The sequence below is a fragment of the Meleagris gallopavo genome, chromosome 5, assembly GCF_000146605.3.
Source record: "Meleagris gallopavo isolate NT-WF06-2002-E0010 breed Aviagen turkey brand Nicholas breeding stock chromosome 5, Turkey_5.1, whole genome shotgun sequence".
Taxonomy (NCBI): Eukaryota; Metazoa; Chordata; class Aves; order Galliformes; family Phasianidae; genus Meleagris; species Meleagris gallopavo.
This window is the reverse complement of record NC_015015.2, coordinates 9,668,875-9,693,377: the sequence shown is the minus strand read 5'-3', so window position 1 is coordinate 9,693,377 and position 24,503 is coordinate 9,668,875. Positions and strand designations below refer to the sequence as shown.

Here is a 24,503-nt window from a genome sequence, read left to right as displayed (position 1 = left end):
AAGCAGTATTGGAAAAAAACAGGTGAACATGCAAGCTGATTGTGTGGGTTTAGACCATCCTAGCCTTGAAATTGTTTAGCAGTTCAAGAAAACTTTAAATCCCTTTCCCTACTTGAAAGCATCAAAAAAATCAGCTTCTGCAGAAAGAAAAGCCTCTCCACTTTTTCCAAAAAAATCATGCATTGCCTTTCATCTATCTACAAATTCCATACCAATATGTTGGAAATTAGTCTTTGACCATTAGGGGAGTTGCACACAACAGTAAACTTGCATAGAAGGTATGTAAGTTGCTCTAGACCAGACAACTTTGATCTTATAATCAAAACCTATTTTCATCTTGAACATTTGCATCTATAAGTTCTGGTCATGAATACAGTCTGTGCTCATAGGACTATGCAAAATACCGCTGAGTTTTATACAGTAGTTCTTAAGAGGATGAGAGAAGTAATTGCCAGAAAAGCTCGATGTCTGACAACTCCTTTTATTAAGCAATTCATTCTGTTACTCTGCATCTCTACAATCTGAGGGAAAAGTCTGAGATACACGTTTAGAGGCCCAGTAGTGAATTTGATGCAACTTGTATGAAAAATATGTAGCTCTTGCCAATACAAATCAGAGTATTCTGTAATTAACTGCTAACTTCTGTTTTTAACAGGATGGTAGAGAAGGAAGTCATCTCCCAAATTATGCATCCTTTGTATATTTAATTATTTCAATATGAACAAAATAGAATTTAGCTGAGCTATCATTAAGATCTGTTGTCCAAACTACATTTCCTCTTATTTCCTAAAAAGCTGAAATCTAGAATTTGTCAGGACATAGGCAAGTTCAAATAAATCCGTTTGTGTACAACTTATTTTCAGATGAAAAGCTTAATAAATGCATAATATCAGTCAGAAAATCTGTAACTATGTATAAATGCAGAGTGAAATGTTATGGCTTAGCAAATTGCACTGGCATCAATTTCTTCTGCTATTCCATCCAAAGTATTATGCATTAAGACATACACTGACTTTATGATCAGAGCAAGAAAGTCCTAGATGTCATTTATTTCTCATTCTGGCATTAATTAGCTCTAGATTGTAGAGTTTCAGTGGAAAAATGAAGAACATAGATTAATCAAAGCCACATCCATATATACATAAATATGGCTAGAGTCAAAAGGCTTTGCATGGATGATTCCAAAGAAGTGTTTATTAGTCTGAGACCTCAGACAAGAAGTTCCATGTTTCACATTCTTTCCAAGACAAAAATAAACAAACAAATAAATAAATAAATAATTCTTGAAAGGCCCTTCCAATATTATACTGCTAATAAGCAGTATTTTTTCCTAAAATCTCTGTACATTCTGAGACGCCACACTATGCCCCTAGCCACAAGTTGGTAACCCACCCATCCTTGCTCAGGCCAACTTCAACCACCATTCCCTTTATGTATACTCAGCCTACATCAAGGAATGGGTTCACAAGATTGCTTTCGGTGTTTACTGAAGATCCAGAAGAAGGGAAGGGTCAGGATCCTTTTGTGAGGACCTTGTGTGGGCACAGCTTCAGCAGGAAGGATGAGAAGGGAGAGGTCACTGCCACCCAAGAGCAGCCCCATAGCACAGAGATTAAGGAGCTGCAGAAGGAGGTGGGAGAAGAGTGTTTGGATCCCCTTAGGCAAAGGAGGATCCTAAACCTGGGTAACCTGCTTTCTGGATGAGACTTCAAAGCTGGGACTGCTCCTCCCCTCCCACTCACACGCCCTGAGGTGTGGTTTTACACACACCCTGTACAGTACTTCCTAATGGCTTCTGGAGGGCTACGCACCTTGGCTGATCAGCAAGTTGTCTTCTTACACTGAACCCCAAGTACTGCATACACTACACAAGGACTTGCCTTCAGCATTCTGCAGCTCCCCTTCTCACCTCATGGGCTCCCTCTTTGTGCCTCCATTCCCTACTGCTGAGAGGAAGTAACACACCAACTCATAGAGGCATTGTGACACTAAAATACATTAAAAACTAAGCTGACCAAGCAAGAAAATAGATAATGTTTTTAAGATTAACAGATTACAAATGCAAGGAGTATCAAGTGCCTTGTGTGTCTTGGAACCACATCCTGCCCTTCCGCTCAGAGAGAATAAGGTATGCCCACACATTAAAGATGTCTTGGAGCTTCCCAAAGGGCTCCGAGCCCATAGTTATCTGCATTAAGTCATATATGGCTCCTTTAGGGGGAAAAAACATCTCTTGGGTTACTCTGAGGTTGCTGGGAGCAACTCCAATGGCACTGAATTGCACACAGTGATTATTCTCTCTGTCAATAAGGTTTGCTAAATGCAAGATTAAGACAGTTAATTAGAATAAGTTCAGTGATACATTAGACAATCTATTTAGGCAATATATGACTGCAATGAGGAAGCCCACAAACTGCTCAGAAAAAGAAAGTGTTCTGTTTAAAACAGTAAAGTGCTTTTTTTTTCCAATTTTGTTTGTTCTGAAAAAGTTCTGATGAAGTGCTACTAATGGATCCATTGCCTATGCTTTAGCTCAGCTGAAATAAAAAGACATTTTGAGATACTAGAAAATTAATAATTTTAAAGCATTTCAAAACCTTACGAATATATTTCATTCACTGAACTTATTTTCATTTACTAACATCATGAAATTTGTACAACAGTTCTAATATTTACTGTAACTCATGTGTTTCCACTTAAACCAATGGCAAAAAAGAATATAAAAGGTTTCTTAAAAAAAAAAAAAACAAATAAAACAAGGTAAACCCCATTCTCAGTTAAACCTCATTTCTTACAAATCCTTGAAAGAAAATGTACTGAAGCTACTGTATTATTAGCGTTAGAAAGGTCTTCCATATGGTTTTCATATTCAAAACTAAATACATTAAACTCAAAAGATTTGTTTGTCACTCTTAGGATGATGGGGTCAGTAGATGAACTCTCTAGAAATCTTTATTCTTGCTATACTTAAAAGATTAGTTACAAAGGAGAAAAGTGAAAAATTGAGTTGCAAGAGCTTAGTGTCTTCTACAAGCTGACAAAAGAAAGAGGATGAATCTCTTCACTCCCACCCCAGGAACAGATATTACATTGTTCCTCTGTTTGGTGATTATATGCAACTTGTTTGAATAGCTTTCATTCAGTGATAGCCAGATACTGTAATCTTACCATCTGACATGGCGAGAGGACAAGATGATTCTGAATAGAGGAGCAGAGGAAAGTATTTACAACAGCCAGCCAGCCTTTCAGTTACTACAATAAAACAGGTACAGAGATACAGAAATATCTTACACAGGACACGAAGTCAACATTCAATTCCTAGAACAATTCTATATTATAGCAGCAGTATAATCAAGATCAACTTCCAGTATGCAGGAGTGAAAAACACAGTAGTATAGGTTTGTTTGAAAATCTTAATTCTGGAAGTGATCCCCCAGCTCCATTTTAAAAGCTTACAAAACTAGGAGCATGCAATAACTCATCTAGAAACACTGCTTTGCCATAGCACGTTTGATTTTATCTTGCTTTCAAACTGTTTTGATTAATTATATCATTGAGCATTAATTACAAAGCCTTTTAGATATTACAAATCCAGATTTAACATCCTTGCTATTGCAAAACACAGCAAATTGTATGCACAGACTTCAAAATAAAAAGCAAACGCTTCACAATTCCCCTAGGCACTCAGCTCCTTTCAGGAGAGAGGAATTCATATCTGTGCTGTGCACTTCCTTGTCTTCGCAAGCCTTGCAATATGCAAGACTGCAACCAAAATGTCAGTGAAGAGAAAGGTGCAGAATATTCTGAAGGGACAAGACCAGAGCACTGTATATATATAAGCTCTCCTCTGAACCTGAGAGACATATTTATTTACATTTACATCACTATCACAGAGAGGCTGATATATAACACCTCAGAAATCGACACAACCTGCAACACAGCGAAGTGCACTACTTTAAGTCAGTTCATGTCAGATCAGTTTCAAAAAATCTCTTATGTTTTTCACCCATTTAAGATCTGTGCATGGAAAAGACAAATCTTGTAAGACGTGGAAGATGTGGGAACTTAATGGGGTTCCTCATAATGAATATTCTCATATGATTAGGGAGTCATCAATAAGGACAATAGAACAGCAACAAAAAAAAGCGTAAGTTTGTGCAGAGGTAATACAACATCAGCAGATAGGATTGAAGGTTCCTAACTCGATCCACAGGTTTCTCCTAGCTCCTTGTGTTTTCTATGGTTACAGAAAAATGACAATAAAATTTATCTTCCATATCTTCTTGTTCACTCAGGAATTAGACATAGTTCCAAAAAATCTCTCTAATGTCAGTTTTAAAAAAAGAAATGAAGCCAAGAAAAACACTTTTCTTCATGTGCTTACATCTGCAGTATTAACAATCAATGTTCTCCCTATTACAACACTCTATAACTCAATATTGAAGAAAAAGATAGACAAACAGACAAACTAGCAAAAAGAAAATGAAAAAAACATTGGAGTAACTTATATTTTAGGAAAAAAATAATTGCAAGTAAGATTATAGCGTGGCACAACAGCTTGATGTTTGAACTGTGCAATTTGAAAGAAAGATTGTAAAAGAAGTCCCCAGTATGTTGATGTGGGGAGAAGGATGTGGAAATTTCGTAGTTCGAACAAATATTTGACACATGGGTATATTCACAGAGTCAACTCACAGAAATAAGTGAAGGTAGTTGATCCAAGAAACATTCTCCAAGAATATCCCAAAATTTCAGCATGAGAATTCTGAAATCTCCCTATGGTGTGCCCAGAGCATTAGGAAGAAAAATAAATAAATAAGCAAATAAATAAATCAGCCCTACACACTTCTATAGAAGCATGTTTCAGTGCTATGTCTTCCAGCCAAAAGCTCAAGTACTTTTTTATTAAGAGTAATTAATGTGCATATATAAGAATATGCTTGTATGATACGCAGACACCAGAACACATGATAGGTAACATTCTAGCTTTGAATTCCTGCAAATTCTGGAAATAAATAGAAGGCAAATGGCTATAACTGTGGAGAAAGAAACTGGGGAGAAAACAGAAGGAACGAATGATAGGAGGTATGCGAAATAAACAAAATCCTGTTATGTGCAAAATGCAAATGAACATTCTGAAACATTAGTCCTCTAACTCTGCCAAGTGTGATAAAATTACTGGATTTGAAAAATTAAACAAGAAATCATTTGCCAGAGCTTTTTTTTATTTTTTTTTAAATTTTTACACTCAAAGAGATAAGAAATTTCTTATTAAGAAATTATATTTAGTCTTCTGGGAGAAGCCAGCTACTTTTAACCGTGTGGGCACAGTGAAGCATACAATATAACTGTCCAATGAAAGGGGGCCTTTATAAGACCACAGTAGACATATTGTTCTACTGCTGCCCTAATTACTGTAAAATATCTACTTCACATCAAATACCTCTAGCCATACCAGGAGCATAACACTAATGGAGTTGATGGTGGTAAAAATCACACAGACAACATCTGCTTTAGTTATTCCATTATGAAAAATTCTTGGTTGGTTTTAAATGGAAATAGTGGTGGTGATGTCCCAGTTGAAGATGTTATGAAGGTCATGACTATGTGAAATGAAATAGGAAATAGTTTAATTAGATCATGAGTCATTTTAATTGCTGTGTCTTCATACACTGCTCCCAAACATTTTGCTTGAATAATCAAAGAACAAATATTTCCTCAATAAATTAATATCCTTTGAATGTAAAGAAGATTAATAAACTCTTCATCTGTCTAATGATTTTGATATTTTAACCTCACTGTGTCTGTATGAAATAAACCTTATGATCTGAAGGAACACAGAAAAAGGCAATAGCAAAAACAAAGGAAAACATGCAATCAGCTCCATAATGGAAACTGAGATACAGATTTTCATTACCAATTTATGGAACTTATCTTCCAGTTTTGCAAATGTGCTGTTGTTTTAAGTATTATGTGCATCCCAATGACAATAGATGTAATCTAGCAGCTGAAGACTTCATGTACATCTGATAAAAATAAGCCTGGAAATGCACATTTTCTATGTGCATAACTATTAATAGACACTGCGTACTACTGCTGAATTATTTGCACTGTTGGATGATTCTGGTATTTCAATATTGCTCAATAGAACATTAAATGACACAAATACAGAGATTCATCTAAAGGTCACAGAGAAATAGGAAACTGAGTATTAGCTAAAACATTAATTTATTTTAGGCATCCTTAGTAATAACTACACTTATTTTTACACATTAAAGAATCTTCTTCAGCGTAAGTAAGAGAAGCTGAGGTTAGTTCTTGTCTTCAATACAACTTTTCTTAACTGACAAAAGTTCATTAGCACAATGCATGGCATTTGAAATTTAGTGTTTGCTAAAAATTATATATTTATTGGTGTCTATGAGTTTATCACCCCGTTTACTGCAGTTGGTTCCCCATTGTTTAGCCATCACGTATAAGAAATAAACATGAAAACACAATTGAAAGCCCTCTACTGTCAAGCTGGCTATGAGTAACTGAAAGGAATGAATGGCACATTTGTTGCAGACCAATGAGTATTTAATAAACAGTAGTATGAAGTACTTGTTGATTCTACACAAGGATGGTCACAATGCTTCAAAGTTGATCATTCACAAGAAAACATTATTTCAAAAACAAACAAAAACCTACAATGACCACCACACTCAGACTCTAATCAGAGTCTCTGTAGCAGAAAAGTATTTTCTCTTAATCTCTGCAGCTAACTAGGGTATTTGTGCCACATTGTATAATTTGGGGAATAAAATGTATAAATGAATAAAATTGTTTTTGATCTGCATGCAAAAATTTGAGTTAGCCCAGATATTCTTTCCATTATTACAATTACTGGCAACATCCTGCACTTGTCAGTAGGGACTGGAAAAGATGGGGAGAAAAAAACCAACAAACACTCTACCCACCCTGACACAAATACTTCAAGTCCTACATAAGTAAAAATGTGAAATCATAGTAAGATGAATCAGTCCATGCTATTGTGTGCATCTTTTCCCCATGTACTCCATGGCAGAGAAAGTTTAAAGCTCAATGTACCTATGATAATACCAGTCACTTTGACAAACACATCTGAATGAAGATAAACTCTTCTTAGAAGTCTTTCATGTTTTTGAGTGTTTTCTTGACAACACTGCAGAGAGCATCTATGCAAGTATGCGTATTCCATCTACAGCACCAGGAAAGAAAGGCTTACAGCCCTCTCACTGACGGAAGAACTAGGGAAATGAGCTAAGTTTCAGAAGACCAGAACATCCCAGTGACAAACTATTCTTCCTCTGCATCTGACTCATACTAACCTATGAGGACAGCCACCCCAAAACACTTGCTTGTGGAGGAACAGCCACAAACAGCATCATCTGCTCCACTGCTTCATTGAGGAGAAAGATGACCTCAAACACACAGCCAGCTGGAAGACAGAGAATTCACTTCCTGTTTATTCCTCTGTGCTCGTGTAGCTCAAGAATAATAGTTATCTTACAATGTTAACATTCACATTTCAGAATATGTTATGGTACATTAGTATTCATAATGTCACATGGATATACTAATTCAAGGTGCTCCTCAGTATCTTGGGTCCGGTTCAGTGAAGAGCATGAAACTCATTCCCTCTCAAAGATCATTAGAAGAATGCTTTACTCAGCACTGCTGAGGCTACACCTGTAGTGTTGGGCCCAGCTCTAGATGCAGAAGCCACCTGGACATGGTCCTGGATACCCTGCTCAGGTTCTTGTCTGTGCTTGAGCAGGAGACTAGACCAGATGATCTCCAAAGGCCACTTCCTACTTTAACAATCCTGTGAGTTACACTTCTTTGTTTTTCTCAACACAGAACCCCAGTAGAGTCTACCAGTGACAGATATGTTCTCCTACCTTTGTACCGGAAGCACCAAGACAGGAAAGTACCTGGCACTTTTCTTGGGAGACCTTTGCCCAGCACCTGAGGCTGCACTAACTACAGATGCTCCCAAAGGTGCAGATCCCATGTACCACTTCAGGAGAGGGTGACTGCCTGAAACCTAGCTGAAGACCTACAAGAGATCAAAAAGGGGCTTCCTTTACTGATCCTCCCCCTTGAAGGATCATAATTACAGTAACTTCAAGAAGCTGCAAGGCTAAACACTCTGCAGGGAGAACGTAGGAGTAAGGATAGGTTATTTTTAATCAATCTAACAGTACATGAATACCACAGTACTGATGAACCAACAAGTCTCTGACACTCCTAGTACAATGAACACCACCCAGGTAACTGACACTGCACCTTTGTATGAAGGACAAACAAGAAATGCTGGCATGTGTGTTTCCTGGAGCCTGCCACAGTCACCATGACTATGCCAATTTCTGCTGATAACAAAGATGCTTTGATGTTGCATCATTGTCAGGCATAAACAACAATCCCAAGCTGAGTTTCACAATGGGATACTGAGTCTAGTTTAAATTAAAACTGGGAAATACTTAAACACTCCTCAATGCCTTCCAACTCTTCATCACTTACTTTTGTACTTCATTCAGTTAAGACAATGAGACAAGAATTTTTATTTTCTTGCTCCTGTCTTGACAAAAGCTCCAAGGTGCTAGTGTTTATGAGATGTTATACATACATACCAGAACAGTTCCGGCTTCATTAAAAGCTTATGAAAACACTATCAGCACTAAGGTTAGAAGAAAAAAAGTAGAAAAAATATTCAAAATGCCTTAAATATTAAAGACTAGAAATACACTTTTAAGAAATGTAAACAATAGGGTTTTGATAAGTGGGTTTTCATTGTTTTATTTTTCATCTATTTTAGCTGACTTGAAGAAAAAAGATATTAAAGTTGAGTTTGCACTAGGTAGTATCCATCATACTCACAGGTGCACATGCATGCACAGCCTGTATGATAGAAAACTAGCAATCACTTTTACAAGCCTGCCTTTGGTGGTGTTTCATCTCTCCACTTTTGGCCTCCTCAGACCTCCAGGTCTCTCACCTCACAAGTGTCCACTGTTCTGACTGTACTTCTGAACAGTGCAGGCACAGCTAGGAGTGAACGCTTTTGTGTGCCTGTCTGCCAAGAGTTGTGAAGCTACAAAAAAATCATTAGAGACATCCCAAGGAGGATTTCACACATTCTTTTGCCTATTGTTTCCTTAAAAAACATGCAATAAGATGCACTCACAGAGGCAGAAGCCTATTGACATTATTTTATGAGTAGCTAATGCTTAAGCAGAGGGCACAGGGCAGCATCCCACTGTGTAAACAGCTGGAAAGTCTTCCTTTACTTCTGAGTTAGTGATTTCAAAAGTCACATGTTTCTGTCTCTGACTTGTCTTAAGACCAAAGCAGTCAGTTCTTGATAATTCCTCTTCAGTTTACTTCTCTCAATACATATGCAAAGAGCAAAGTTTGAACTAATCATTTATTATCCCATCTTCACTGCTTGCAGCAGTAGGATTTCAGGTGCCGAAGGAATTCCTGCCCATAAAACCCGTGCTGTTGACTAAGTTAGTTACAATTTGTGCAAACAGTATCCTCCAACCTCTCTCTCAAATTATTAAGAAATACAGCTCAGCTGTAATACATGACCCATAAAAGCTCATCCCTGGCCATTCAGAAGAAAAACACAAGCTCTGCAGTTAATCACCAACTTCTCAGACAGAAACCTCAAAAGTAATGAAGGAAGAAGGAACCTGCATTTGTCACCAGGTCTGCTGAAGCCATTTATGCTTAGAATTCAAGAATAATGATTTTCTGGCTTATTTCTGTTTTAAAGAAGATCTTTAGAGCCTTCAAAGTCAATCCAGCCAGACTTATCCAAGTGACAGCTCCTCAAGGCCTTCTATAGAAGAAACTCAACCAGTCAGACTTGAGGACACCCTGAATCAACCCTTTCAGAACTTCCAATTATTTCTGGGACACTTGGCATACGATACCACATTCAATCAAATGATGAATCTCAACAATCTCAACTTTCAAGCAGCAATTTAAAATTAAAGTTCATTCTGTTTGGTCCTGCAAGCCTGGCTTTAACAGCAGGAGCAGAATCATGCAAACAATAATTTATTCCCTAGTCATAAGAGTCAAATATACATTGTAAAGTGCATAAGAGCCCAGTTCCAGTCAAGAACACCATCCACATAACATTCTAAAATGGAAAGACTTAAGATCTAGTGCCTCTGCCAGGCTCCCTCCATAGTCATCTAGCAGCTTACTTGTTCAGTCATATGGCTCAGATATGACATCACTCACTCAAGGAAAGGATGCTGGGGAAGAAAAAAAATAATCAATTTCAACTTAATTCTAACATTCAACTGTCCAGTTTCTGATAACAAGGATAAGACAAGAAATTTGAGCCTTGGAGGCAAAGCATCATCTTCTTGAAATAGATGCAACATCTTCCATGGCTCCTAGTTGAAGCATACTGAAGCCACTTAGTAATCAAGTCATTGACATCATACAGTCTTGATGCCCATGCATGGTGTAAACAGAAAAAATGAAAGCGGTATGATTTCAGCTAACATCAGTGCTTGATCTCTCACAGCTTTTGAACTTTGTGTGTGGAAGCACAACAAAGCAATACAGACAATTTATAATCTACAGTTCATTAGGTAACTTTGAATTGTTAGATAACTAAAGCAGCATTGTGGCTTAATGCTGTTTTAAGATTTCTTCAGCACTTGGACACTTATTGTAGATTTCATTGTTCCTGGCTTGGCTCCGATTGCATTGTTGCCAAAGTTTACACTACTTTTCTAGGAGTACATTACGTTTCCTAGAGCACAGAGCATTATTCTGCAATCCTTAAAGAAGTATAAACCTTGCCAGCTGCATCTGGAAATATTTCAAATCCTTTCAAATAGGAAGGTTGCATGCACCTTGGCTTTCACTTGCTGCAATAATTATCCACACCTCTTATCAGAGTATACATAGAAAAGATTCTTTTTATAAAAATCCCATCCTTAAAATATGGGACACACTTTTCAGGAATCTAAATCTTCTATTAATCAAATGATCTGCCTGCAAATATTTCATTTTTCATTTTCAAACAAAATACCCTCGGATTCCAAGAAAATTACAGTTCCTTTCCACTTAGAAGAAAACAACAGTTTTGAGGTTTTTTTGCCCTTATACCAACTCCATTAATTAACTAAGTATATATGTTATTTACATGTAAGCAAATGGTGCAAGAACAACCTTGGCCTCGGGCAACATGGGAAGATTCAACCGGACATGAGGAAAAAGGGAAGAGGGAGCACCACTGCCCCTCTAGACAGAGACAGAGGGCCATAGGCGCTGCCCTGCCAGGGCTGCTTCAGAAGTCACCATCGCAGAGGCATCCAGCAATATACATCATGACAGCAAACAGTGGAACATACACATATCAAAAAGATTTAGAGATGCACTTCCTTGCAGCACAGAAAACTGCAAGATGTGCTAGAAAGGAAGCCATTATTTGTTCTCTTTCTTGATCACCCCAGAAAAGGAAAGCATATAGTATCTACCTATCTGTGTTACACAAGGGCAGAATTAGTACTGTGCAGTACCAGATATGCAGTAAATTAACAGTTTAAGAAAGTTTCTTTTACATAATCAATTACTGTAATTTTCCTCTTCAGTGAAGAGTCATAGTAATGGTTATGTACTGTCTGAACAGGAGAAACACTTAGCCTAGTTAAAAGTAGAAGTAAGTTCCACTCCTCATGCTTATCCACGATAAAACTTTAGATTATTCCATAAATACTCTTTCACATATAACAGATGCTTAATATTTGTGTGCATAATATTTTGTTACATGCATTGAGGTTTCCACTCTGCACTCTCTGCAGCCTGCTGCAATGAAACTCATCAACGTCAAGAAGAAAATCTTTAACGCAGGCTACCATGAACTAGCATTACTTGCTAACAATTCTCAGCCCTCTACAACATGATAACTAGATGACAGTAGGAATCAGATTCCTATACACTTCTGAATATTTTGTGGTTAAACTGCTTGGCTTCAACAGGCTGCTTCCTTCCTGCTCATCCAGGGGATAACATTACTCACTAAATGGGTTAAATTCTGCCTGTAAATACAGCCTCAGCAAAAGGCATGTTTCTATGTGATGGAAAACAAGGGAAGCTGGCTTGCGCCATGAAACAATCACAGCTTAGCTCCTCTGCCCCACTGTGCTCAGGGATGGAGGAAACGCATACCAGTAGGTCTGATGCACTTGCTCAAGAGCTAGAGAAGTATCTTATTCATCCTTCTTTCCTGAGCACCTCAGACACACTCAGAAGGACATCAGTCTGTTTGTATAAGTTCAGTCCTGCCACTTTTTTTTTTTTTTTTTACAATGAGTTGAAAATCTGAAAGGGGTAGTAGAGATAAAATGACACGTGGGATATTGTTTCTCAGCTATTTTATATTAGCAGTTCTGCAAATCATTCAGCTGTGCTGGAGGAGAGTACTGTGTTGAGTGCTTTTATCCAGCCATTAAGAACTGAAAAACCTTCAAATAAATTGGAGGTTTTCCTATTAAAAACTGTGAAAAGTCAAAACATGTACTTAACAGAAATATTCCTAACAGAGAGGAAGCATTTCTTCTCTAGCCTAACAAAAAATTCTAAAATCTTTATGTATATCACAGAACTTATAAATAGCAAAACCATGGCTAATAAAACTTGGTCTGAAAAACAAGAAGTTTCTATCATATGCCACGGCCCATTCTAAAATATATTTAAACAGAATCAGACATGGTTTGGGTAGTAGTGTAAAATGCAAGTTTTGTGAAAGAGAAATTGAATTGTTTATATTTTTCTATTTAGCCAGGTATAAAATCAGAGTTAGTGATAGTAGTCCTACAACAGAAGTCCTGAGAACCTGACCCTCAATTCTGGTCATCAGCTAAATGCTGTTCATGGTCATTAGCAAATCACCTGGAGTTTTTTACCTCAGTTTCCCTGTATATAAAATAGAAATAATTACACCATTTCTGAAGAATAATGCAAGAATCACTTAATGAAGCTTTCTTTAGCTGATAAATTCATCAAGAATCACTTAATGAAGCATGATTGCTAGTTAAATAACTTCTCAACATTTGAAGAATGTCTCTTGATATCAAGTATTGCTGTTCTAATTCTTAATATTAAATTATCCTTATCAATTTGGTAAAATAGCAAAAAACTACTCAGCAAAATTAACTCCTATTGTTGAAAATGATCAGTATTTCTGCAGTGTAAACTTTCTGGTACCTTGCCTTGGTTGTTTGAACTGTTCCACTGTACACTCTAGAATAGATATTCTAACATGGTTTAATGTTGTATTTTAATTACACCTCTTTTTAATCTCAAGCTAGCTTTTAGCACTGGACAGAAAAAGCCCCTAAATAACATGGGCTACATTCCTTCATTGCTGAAAAAATGATAAAATGTTTTGAACTGTCATGATCTCCCTCAGTATTACAAGAATACAAGAAAATTGTTCCATGTTTTAAAAAGTATTTTGCAAGTGTAACTTAAGCATGAGTCAAGCAATTAAATTTTCTGTCTCGCTGAAGAGCTGTATAACTGTTGCATTTCCACTTCTGCTGGAGGTGGGAATGTCTGGCCATATATAGTAGTCCAGTACAGTTTCATTTAGCAAGATTAATGCTGACCATACCAGTATAAGTACCTAATTTTATAGCTCAACCCAAGCTTCTGATTATATAAACCCTAGGAAATGGTGTAATACTAAGCTTCTGAACAATTTAAACAGACATGATGTAGGACAACAAAATATTACCTTATGTAACCCTAATGGAAGCAGTCCAAAAGTCTGCTTTCTTTAGGTCATGTCCACATATATTTTTACTATTATTATTGTTATTTAAAAAAAAAAAAAAGAACTGAATATGCATTACTAAGCAAATTTTTTGAAGCAATAGCTATAAAATATTCTAAATCATACCCTGGATTATACATGAAATATGGAGAGTACAGTGGGGATCAAATGACAAACTGCTTTTTGCAACTGCACCTTACTGAATGACACCCAACAAGAGAAGAGTTTTTCCCTTGCTGTCAAACAGTTTGTTAGTAATTGCCTTCCATTGCCGTAATACAGAGCAGTGGAGGTACAGTTCAGCTGCATGGTTCATTTAACCAGTTTTTCATATTTGGAGTTTTCTTTTATTCTGTCTATATATATATCTCAACTTAAGCAAAATAAATCTGAAAATTATCTTGACAGCTTCCTTTCCTATAAGATGAGAAAGTAACTTTGGGGTTTTCTAGGGTAGCATTTCAAGGCTTATCTAGATGTATCACGGGTTGTCTGGCTGAGGAGCTGCAAGATATGATTCAGTGCTTGTGGTAGCAATGGTAGTGGGAGGACGGTTGGACTAGATGATCTTGCAGGTCATTTCCAACCTTGCGATTCTATGATTCTATGATCTAGATTATCCAGGAAGCAAAAAATTACAATTTAAAGCTGTTATTTTACTTCACTTGCTCAAATACCTAGAAATGCACACTTGAGATTGTAAAGAAGATAAGAGAAGTTCCTTTCAGTTTCCATAGAATTAGACACAGAAATATTCCCTCCTGAAAATGCAGAATGTTTTAGTTAATACATTGGAATTTGTTCCAGTTAAGAAAAATCCCAACTTCAGATGGATTATTTTCACTTCCAGATTCTCACAAACAAACATCACACACTAGCAGACCTATAACAGTGAATGGACTTGGGCCACGAAGGAGCTCCTTAGCAAGTTCTCATCTTCAAGAGAATCTATAAATGAACATGATGTAGCATAGTGAACTCAGAACTAAACTTTAGGTTAAATATGAATCAAGTAAATTTACAAGCTGTTCAACGTGCATAGATAATCTGTACCTCCAAAGATTCTCAGGCCATATTACTGAATGGAAGTGTTAAAGTACTTGTGCCTTTGGGCAACACACAAAAAATTCTCACATTTTTTACACACAGAATTTACAGATTTTTATACAAAGTTAAAAAATTATCACTGGGCTAAGCATACACAATGGATAGCAAGAAAGCTCAAAACTATGAGCTAGCCCTATATTTTCTCAGTATTATTTTCTACAACAGTTTTCAAAGCTCTCTCCATTTTTCAAGTTGGTGCACCATTGGTTGCCACCTCAACTCATACTCTACTTTACCATTCCTACAAACAAGTATAGAATAATAATCAACTCAGAAGCACAAGGTTAAAACAACCTTCTAATTTGACAGTGCATCACTGACTGCAATTACTTGAAAATGCTTTAGCAGCAAACTAATACATGCATTTTAGAATTGTTTCATTCATTTCAGAATTGTCTCTCTTTATAAAAAAAAACAACACTGTTTGATAAGCATGGAAGATGGTATCATAAACCTTACATGATATTGGCTGGATTTCTGCTATGCATACCACCTACTACATTTTCCCAGAGGAAATTAAATTCACACGATTAGTTTTGGATAAGTCTGTCTGAATAATCACAGATCTTATTCTACAGCTGTTATCAGATCTTTTGAGTAACTGATGATGTTTTAATTAATGTAAACTGGATAACAGATTTTATGTCAAGCAAGAGCAGCTTAAGAAGCTCTCACCTCTCACAATAGCTGGTTTTTGTGGCATCTCCACTCTCATTCACCTCTGTAACTCTTGAGTGTCAACAAAATGACTGCCCTTAAAAAGATAAAGCAAAACAGAAAATAAAACAATTTTCTTCTTGTAAACACAGCCACACTTTTAATCTATTACCTACAGCAACTTTGCCCAAATTTGTCAGTCCATCCTACAATTTAAGTTCCCCAAAGCAAAGCAGCATACTTGATCTTTCATTTACTTATCATGTACTATGGCTCCTATGGTCACTTAATCACTAACTGAAGCTGTAGTTTCCTGTTGCCACAGAAGTAATGGAGTGCAATGTATCTAAATCCTAATTGCTTTCATTTGCTACACATGGTACAAATGCAGTTGTTACAGATAGAAGACCATATGAGCTCAGCAGCCCGAATACGAAACTCATGCTTTGGAATTCATTTTTGTAAGGTAATCAGCAACTTCTCATCAACTAAGCTAACAAAGGCAAAAAAACAGAATGCATGCCTCACAGTCACTTTTTTTCCCCCAGAATAGTCTAGATTTCACCGGCAACCCTTCCCCCACACACATAATATTTATATTTAGCACAGACCAAATAGATTAAATCCACTGTGCTGATGTAATGACTCAGCTTTCCTCTTACTCTTTGATCTAAATGTCTAAATGAGCATTTGGTTTAGTGTATTTTTCTATTTTATTGGAATACTTCTTAGAAGAAAAGATAGTCCATCTACTTGGACAAATTTCTTATTCTGTAGACCCAAACCCCCTTCTGTTCCTAGTAGGCCTGTTGCTTCATGTTTGTACTACACTCCCTCAAATGATGCCTCAAGTTTGATTCATCACCTCAACAGCGTTTTCAGGTGTAGAAAACAAGTCTTGCAATTCAACGTCTTAGAATACAAAGCCTCAGATAAACATTTCTGCCTGTTTCCCACCCACCAATTTGTTTTCCTTCCATCAGTCCATGACAAACATATGTAGATGTTTTAATGCTCCCAAGGCGATGAGTAGAATGATAGAAAATCATTACACATAATTAAGTAATATAAATATTTTGCCTAAAGGGGAAAATTAGGTGAAATCCACAAAATCTGCACTCATACCACACCTTAAAGAATATAGAATAGCATTGAATTAGATTTAGACTTACTTTTAATAGACCAGGTATGAGCTGACAAAAATACTCCACATGGCCTTAAGTTGTGCCAGGAGAGGTTCAGGTGGATATTAGGAAAAATCTCTTCTCAAAAAGGGTGGTGATGCATTGTAAGAGGCTGCCCAGGGAGGTGGTGGAGTCACTGCCGCATTCAAGAAATGTAAAGATGTGACACTGAGGAACATGGCTTAGTGAACATGGTGGTATTGGTCAGAGGTTGGACTACATGATCTTAGTGGTGGTCTTATTCAACTTTAATAATTCTATTATTATCCTATATATTGCCTGTAATTATAATACAATGTACAAGATGTGTGATAGCATTTAGTTTTCTAGAACTGTAAATTAAATATGTCTCTGGTATTTGGAAAACACCGATTCTGAACACAACAAGAAAATGCGGTATCTTTCACTTATGGTTGTGTTGGGGTAGTAGTAAAGCTTTGAAATGCAGGTGGTAAAATTGTGTGTGTGTGTTTGGTGCTTTTCTTCTAAAAAAAAAGAGAACAAAAGATTTTCTTACCATTTAACCTCCAAGCTTATCAAGCAAATCAAATGACTGCTAATTAAAGTTTGCAGTTCATTCTGAAACTAGTATTTTAGCAAATATTATTAAAAGGAACTCCAGAGTTCTAGTGGTTAGCCCAAGATCACAAAGAGTTGAGGGCAGCCTTAGCACCGAGTCAGAGTTCTTAGAGTACTTGTGCTCTCTTGTTCTAACCATAGGACCATTCACTCACATCACCCCATAGGTCTGCTGCATTTAGAGTCATGAAACACAATTTTAATAAAAAAACATTTTCAGAATAAGCTGATGTCTCTTCTACATGAAGACTAATACTACAGCTGAGAGCAAATACAGAATTCCTTAAATATTTATCATCAGATTTAGAGTCATCACTAAGATTCTTAGGTCATTTGTGTCCATGCAATGAAAATTGACCTTTCCATCTGGATTATTCCATGAGCCAATATATGAATGTGAAGACAATGACGAAGGCACCAATGCAAGTGAACTGCTGAGGGTTGTGAAGAAATGGAGAACCCCAAATAATTTTACACACGTTATTCTGCACAGCTTTTTTTTCAGTACTTCTCTTACAGTTTTTGATTTTACTTTGCCTTTTGCTTCTTTGGGTGTCTCACAAACAGCAGCAGAAAAAAAAGAAAGGTTTATTTTAAAGTTAGAAACTTTGTTTAAGACAAAATACACGTGTAGGGAACAGACAACAAATCCTGGCAGCATCCACCGGTTTAAGTCCTTTGGCTGAGTCACAATTATCTGAATATTATTTTGGGGGGTCGGAGTGAGGTACGTGTGCAAATAAAATAGAAATAGCATTTACTCAGAATATTTGAGTTGTGATTTCAAAGAAGAGTCAAGTCTATCAGTGGCCCTGAAAGTCTATTGCTTTTAGTAAGACATCAAAACAGGATTTTAGCATGATTTTAAATGATCAGTAACCCACATATAAGTATTTTAAACCAGATTAAATTTAGACTAGCTCCCAGCAGAATCTCAGGACGAGCCCAACAGAATTTTTATATATTTCCCTTTGAGTACAGAACTCAAAATGCAGAGCAAATGAAAACATCTGTGGTTTCCACAACTACTACTTCAGCCACTGTCCAGGCAGCTGTCAACAGTTTACAGGCTGGTTTGGCCCAGTTCCATGACTAGTGGGGCGGAGAGATCCACAGATCTGTGCCTCCAGAAAAGGGAAACAGGGGACCCCAAAATAATTGAAAACCCAGCAGCAATGATCTGAGGAGAAACAAGCTAATTTACTAAATATGGTATTGGAATGCAAGATAACACACTATAATACAATATAATTAGAATTAAAGCTAACAAATAAAATATAATGAGAGAGAGTGTCCGAAAGGTGGATAGGCCTCACCATAACACTGAGGTGAGATGCGCAGTCTGGTTGAGTCAGCAGGGAGGAGAGTGTGAGAAAGAAGAGCGCATCAGATGACCTTGGCAGGGATTATGCCTCCTCTCTGATCGCAAAGCCCTCTGGGGTAAGTAGTTCTTCTTCTCTTCCAGAGAGCTGTCCAGAACTGGAGCATTAACACTTTAACTCCCAGTGCACTACATGATGTTATGATGTAGAATACCAATAACCAAAAATCATAAAACTATGACAGCAGCTAGGCTACCTACTTTTTTCCTGTCTGCTTCACCACATTCTTCAAATAAAGAAAAAATGTCCAACACAAGTGGTAAAGCACCGGTATCCCAGCCTAAAACTATAGCACTCTTAAGCACAACATTCTCTAAATGGAAGATGCAATGCCAAGAATTATTAAGGAAAATATATTCAATTTCTAATATAAAAAATAGGTTTTGTGCAAAAAAGATAGGAGCATCCATAACATTCATAGTTGTCTTGTTCATTCACTCAGTCCCTCTCCTCTTGCTATTTATTCATTATTTTCTGTAAGGTAAGTGTTACCAGGGACCACAGGAAAAAAAAAAAAAATCTTACTGAGCCAGTTTTGTACACTGCCAAAAGCAAGTGCATTCAATTATGTTTTAGTTAATTGAACAATGAAACATGGTTATTAAAGGAGTTTCTATCTTAAGGTAATACTTAGCTTCTTTTCCTCCCTATTTCATTAGATTAGAAAGCAAATTGCAAACACAGATACAACTTGTAGTTATTTCCATCTCATATTGGCATAGGGAACATGGGGTCCTGCTCTTACTTAATCAATTCAGAACACGTTTGTATATGTAAAGCAATTTTGACATTCTTACACTCAGGGTCAGTTTTGTTTATAACATAACTACCCATCCTTGCTGTACACTAAATCTTCCATAAGCAAACCCAGACGGTAGGATTAAAGGATAAACATGGCTAATGCTTAGACCCAGAGTCCATGATGAATGAATGAGCCAGTGGGGAAAAAAACAACAAAAACCCAAAACACCAAATCCCACCCCACACAAACAACAAAAACCAGAAAAACCATGAATGCATTTCCTTTTCTTTTCCAGCCAGTCCAAAATGTAAAATCTTCTTTCTAAAAAGTGAGCAGTCTAAACTTAGTTCAGGTGATTTTTTTTTTTTCTTACACTTCTTCTGTTTCCCCCCTCCCCCCCATTATTACCTAATAGGAATGCGTTATCAAAATAACAATATAGAGAAGAAAAATATTAACAGCTATAGGAACTGCAATTTTATAGCTTCTGCATTCAAGACTGTCTGCAGGAAAAATCATCGAATTCTGATGTACAAAATGAAATGACCAAATTCATGCAAGGCAGCTGGAAAGATAGATTTTTTTTTTTAATAATTCTAACATGAAATATATATCAGATTACAGTACAGTAATTGCATTTAGGATAAAAATCACTTTACCATTCAGGATGCCAAACAAAGGGCAAAAAAAGTGAGAATTTCTAAACCCAGGAAGTACAGAGGAAGATTATGATGTGAGCAACATATTTTTGATTACTTTCAAGCTATTGAAGTTGCACTTGTCACAGAAAAGGATCTTTCTTTAAGTATACATTAGAAATTCATATATCTTGCTGTCACAAATAAGATAACCTAAATATCAGACACTCATTCAGTGCTTCATTTAGGATTTCAATATTTTTGTAAGTTAATCAATATGATGGTCAAATGCAGCTCTGTCATCATGATGTTTAACCATATCATTTCTACTCAGATTTAGGATTAATTTACTACCACGTTTGCACTTGCTTATGCTGATGCGAAATGCTTTTATAACTTCTGAAACTCCTTCCAAGTCCCAATTACTTCGCTAAGCAGCACAAGGAACTCAGAAACAGCACTTTGTTACAGAACTGCCAAGTTTCACAAGGAAGAGAAAAAACATAACACAAAGATGGGGTACAATTTAATCAGCTGAATATCTGAAGCTCGTTTTCCCATATACTGGCAAATACTAGACATTCAGATTGTGTTTTCTATAGAGGCATAATCTACTATTTGAGGGAAAAAAGTTTTGTTTTACAAATTAGTGACATTAGGGGAAAACATAACAAATCAACTTCATCTTCAAAATATAGAGATAGAGGAGGTTAAAATCTTTCCAAAATTTTACTTAGTTTCCTCATGGAGTAAGTTTTGAGCTAAAGTGATTTTAAGTGAAAGTAAAGTCAATGTCTATTCCAGATTTGATGTATTAACTCTAGAAAAGTATTTTTCTCAATAGATTAATAAAAAGAAAAACGTTGCAACAGTATGATAGTGACTTCAGACAGGCAATCACAGAGGCAATCTAAAGATTGCATGAACAAACTGTCATTTTTTCTTTTAAGTTCCTTTTGATATTGACTTCAGTTCAAAGAAACTTCTCCTAGGAGGACCTTGGAATCAAACTTAGAATACATGCACAGTATTGAAATGACTGGGAAAACCTACAGAGCCTAGAGCACAAGAATGGATCCACAAGGACAACTGTTCTAGAAATCCACACCATATACATGTATGCGCGTGTGTGTATGAATACATACACATCAGTGTATGCATGCATACATATGGGAAGTAACCAGTTATGCAGAAGCAAGGTAGTTTTTTTTGTTTGTTTGTTTGTTTTTACAGTGCTATTTTAGTTCACCTATCTTTAAAAGAATGCTCTTATGTTTAAACATAACTCATTCACATGGTGGAAGAAAAAGTTTTGCTGTCAAAGACTGACTGCTGCTCTGGCATTCAAGCCTGTCATTTTTGCCTGTCAGAAAATAACCATCCAAGGGTTATAATATGAATATAGCTAGGAATGCAAACAAAAATAGTTAAAAATGATTCCTATTAAAATAAAGTTACTCTGTAGTAGTTAATACCTCAGTGAAGCATTCTTTCAGAGACATAAAAGCTGTCTTCTCTCTACCAAAAATAGCAATGTCCAGGTTTGCTAGTACAGGGTTGAAAGTTATCAGATAAAAAAACCTAAAAACACTCTTTTCTGCTTGCTCTTACTGTTCCCTTCAAGTCTCAAGGTCTGGGGAGTATTCAATAAAGATGGGGTGTTTCTTTAATTTTATTTTGATTCTCTAAGTCAAATTACATTACTCTTTTTTTAATATAAACAGATAAAAGTACTTTCATCCATGTAAACAATACAACTGCATACATAGAAGAGCTCCATCTAGATGTATTTGTTACATTTTTTAATATTAAATGCAGTCAGTGGCCTAACCCTTCTACAGACCTCATAGTCATCCTCAGCGGAAGAAAGTACACTACACTTATTCTTTAACATAAGCATTACATCACAAACATTTGACTTGCGTTGTATGAAGCTCTTGGCATTTTTCTCAAATGACTGGATATAGTCATGCTGTATCTCCCTCTCCTCCCCTGTATTTTTGAGAGGTTTTTTTGTTCGGGCCTTCAAGGTAATGGTGAATCACTCTGAGTACTTCAGTGAATATGTTCACTGAAGATTTGTTTCCACTTCTGCCTCCCACCCTTCCTGGGATTCAAAAAAAATTCACCCAAGAGATTGCCTTGCAAGTTTTCTTATACAGTATGTTGACTTTAAAAAAAAAAAAAAAACAAAAAAACCAACCAAAAAAAGCCAAAACCACAAAAAAACTAAACTAGAAGAACCCATATTGATTTCATTTTACCAAGAACTAATGAAATATCATACACTGAAAATCTTTATTACTGTATAGAGGCAAAATTATTGATCTTCAGCTAGAATTCTCAGGGAATGTTGTTCCTATAATTCAGCATGCATTGCACAGCTCAACCCAAACTAGTCTAGATCTAAGCAGGGTAACATACTTTAACTGTACTCAACTAAATGATAGGGATAATTTATTTATTTTTCAGTTCAATAAATACTGAGCACACTAAGCTGCTTGTCTTTTTCCCAGGCACCTGTTCCATACAAAACATGCACGATCAGTAGGAACAAAGATGAGAGAAGAACTGTGACAGGAAGTTACTCTAGAAGCTGAAGTCTGAGGCTGCTAACTTGGCATTTACAGCTTACAGCTGTCCAAAGATAATGGCACAAAAAGCCTCCTCCACAACATGTGAGGAGAAGCGATTTGTACCTATAAGAAAAACCAGAGATATGGTGCTTTAAAAAACCAAGAATTTTTACTTTCCAAGTATGTATTTCTGAAAAATGAAATAAACTTGTAGACATTGTCTCACAATCAGTTAACCACAGAAATCTATTATAGAACTATTTCTTATGTATTCTTATTAGTTTCTGTTCCTTAAACAGCAAATAATTTTTTAAAGTAATTTTTGAAAAGAAGACTTTTCATATCTATCTTCTGAGTGCTATATTAAAACAACAGCAACAACAAAAATTGTCAAAAAGATAGATGTAATGGAAATTCTGAAGCCATTTTTGCATTGTGACCAGGACTGGAAGGATGTTGTGTTCTAGTAATGAGATTCTGGAAAGTAAGGCCTGAAAATCTGCCTTATGACCAATGTGAGAAACTGCGTGTGTTCTGATATTTACACACAACAAAGATGCTTCCTTGAGTAGACCAAAGTAGCAACCAACATTTTGAACAAAACAAAGCTAAGATTGCTCAGGTGGAAAATAACCTTACGTGGGATGAGGTTGGGTTGTTCTTCAAAAAGAAAAAACAAGATTGGATGTCTTCTCTTCAGAAAATACTAAAAAGCCACAGCGATGAAAAGAGTTCCTTCAGAACATCTGTGACCAAAATTTGCTGATAACCAAGGAACATAGCCAACATACATCTTTATTTGTAGCAGTGTTTACTGGCATATCCCCATTGCCCGGAGACATCAGCAGAAATATGGTATTTTCTACTAGTCAGCTTTCTCAATAATCAAGGGAATAAAACATACACTTTCTTTTCTACGGTAATGACCCTTTAGCTACCACATAAAGATACTGAGTAATGTTTGTGGGAGCAGGGAGAAAGCAATGAATAACTTTAATTAAATACATTTAGTCAAAAATGTGAAATTATCTCAGTATTCAATTTCTCACAGACATCTTTCTCGTATTTGTACAAACAGTCTGAGAACTGAGGGCAAGCCAAAACATCTACTTTCCCTTCTTCTAATTTTCTCTCCCTTTAACAACCTTTCAGACAAGGTCTCCCCATGTTTACTCAAGAGCCATCTGCACCTACTTTCCTTCAAACAAGTTCCTACTGGTAAAGCTTTCACAAGTGAGCAACTTCATCAAGGCCTGAGATGAATTGGAAAGACTGTATGCCTGCACGGAGACTTTGCACTGTCTGGCGTCTGTAACCTCTACTGTGCACACAAATAGACCTCCTATCACTGAATAATTAACACCACTTTAAAAAAAAAGACCAACATTCTTTGCAGGAAAAAAAACAACAAAAAACAAGCAACCAAACTAACAGTAGGATTCTCACAGTCTTTTCAGCTAAGATTTTACTTGCACACTGTAACCAGTTCAAATGCAAAACTAGCACTGGCAAATTGCTGCAGCCAGCAAACTCAGTGATCTTATGAGAAATGCAGAGCAATTTAAGTATGAGATCAAACCAAACAATTCTTCTAAAAAGAAATGAATTACTGAAAATCTCAAAGTAGGAAGAAAATTAGAGCAACAATTTTTTCTAAGAGCAAGTAATAACTGAGGGAGGTTTTAATACTGTTAACAACTTCTGTAGCAAGAAATGCCAATGCCTACCAGAAGAGCATACTCAATCAATAAGTAGCTATGATGAAGTAGCGAATATATTTATCTAATGGAAAAGAAAGTAATCTGGA

The 24,503-nt window shown here is 36.4% G+C and overlaps 1 protein-coding gene across 1 annotated transcript in view; it reads left to right on the top strand.

Annotated features, from left to right (window-relative positions):
- The window catches only part of RASSF10 (Ras association domain family member 10), a 64,562-nt gene that overhangs the window by 36,267 nt on the left and 3,792 nt on the right, over nt 1–24,503 (top strand). The gene's annotated exons all lie outside the window — the stretch shown is intronic.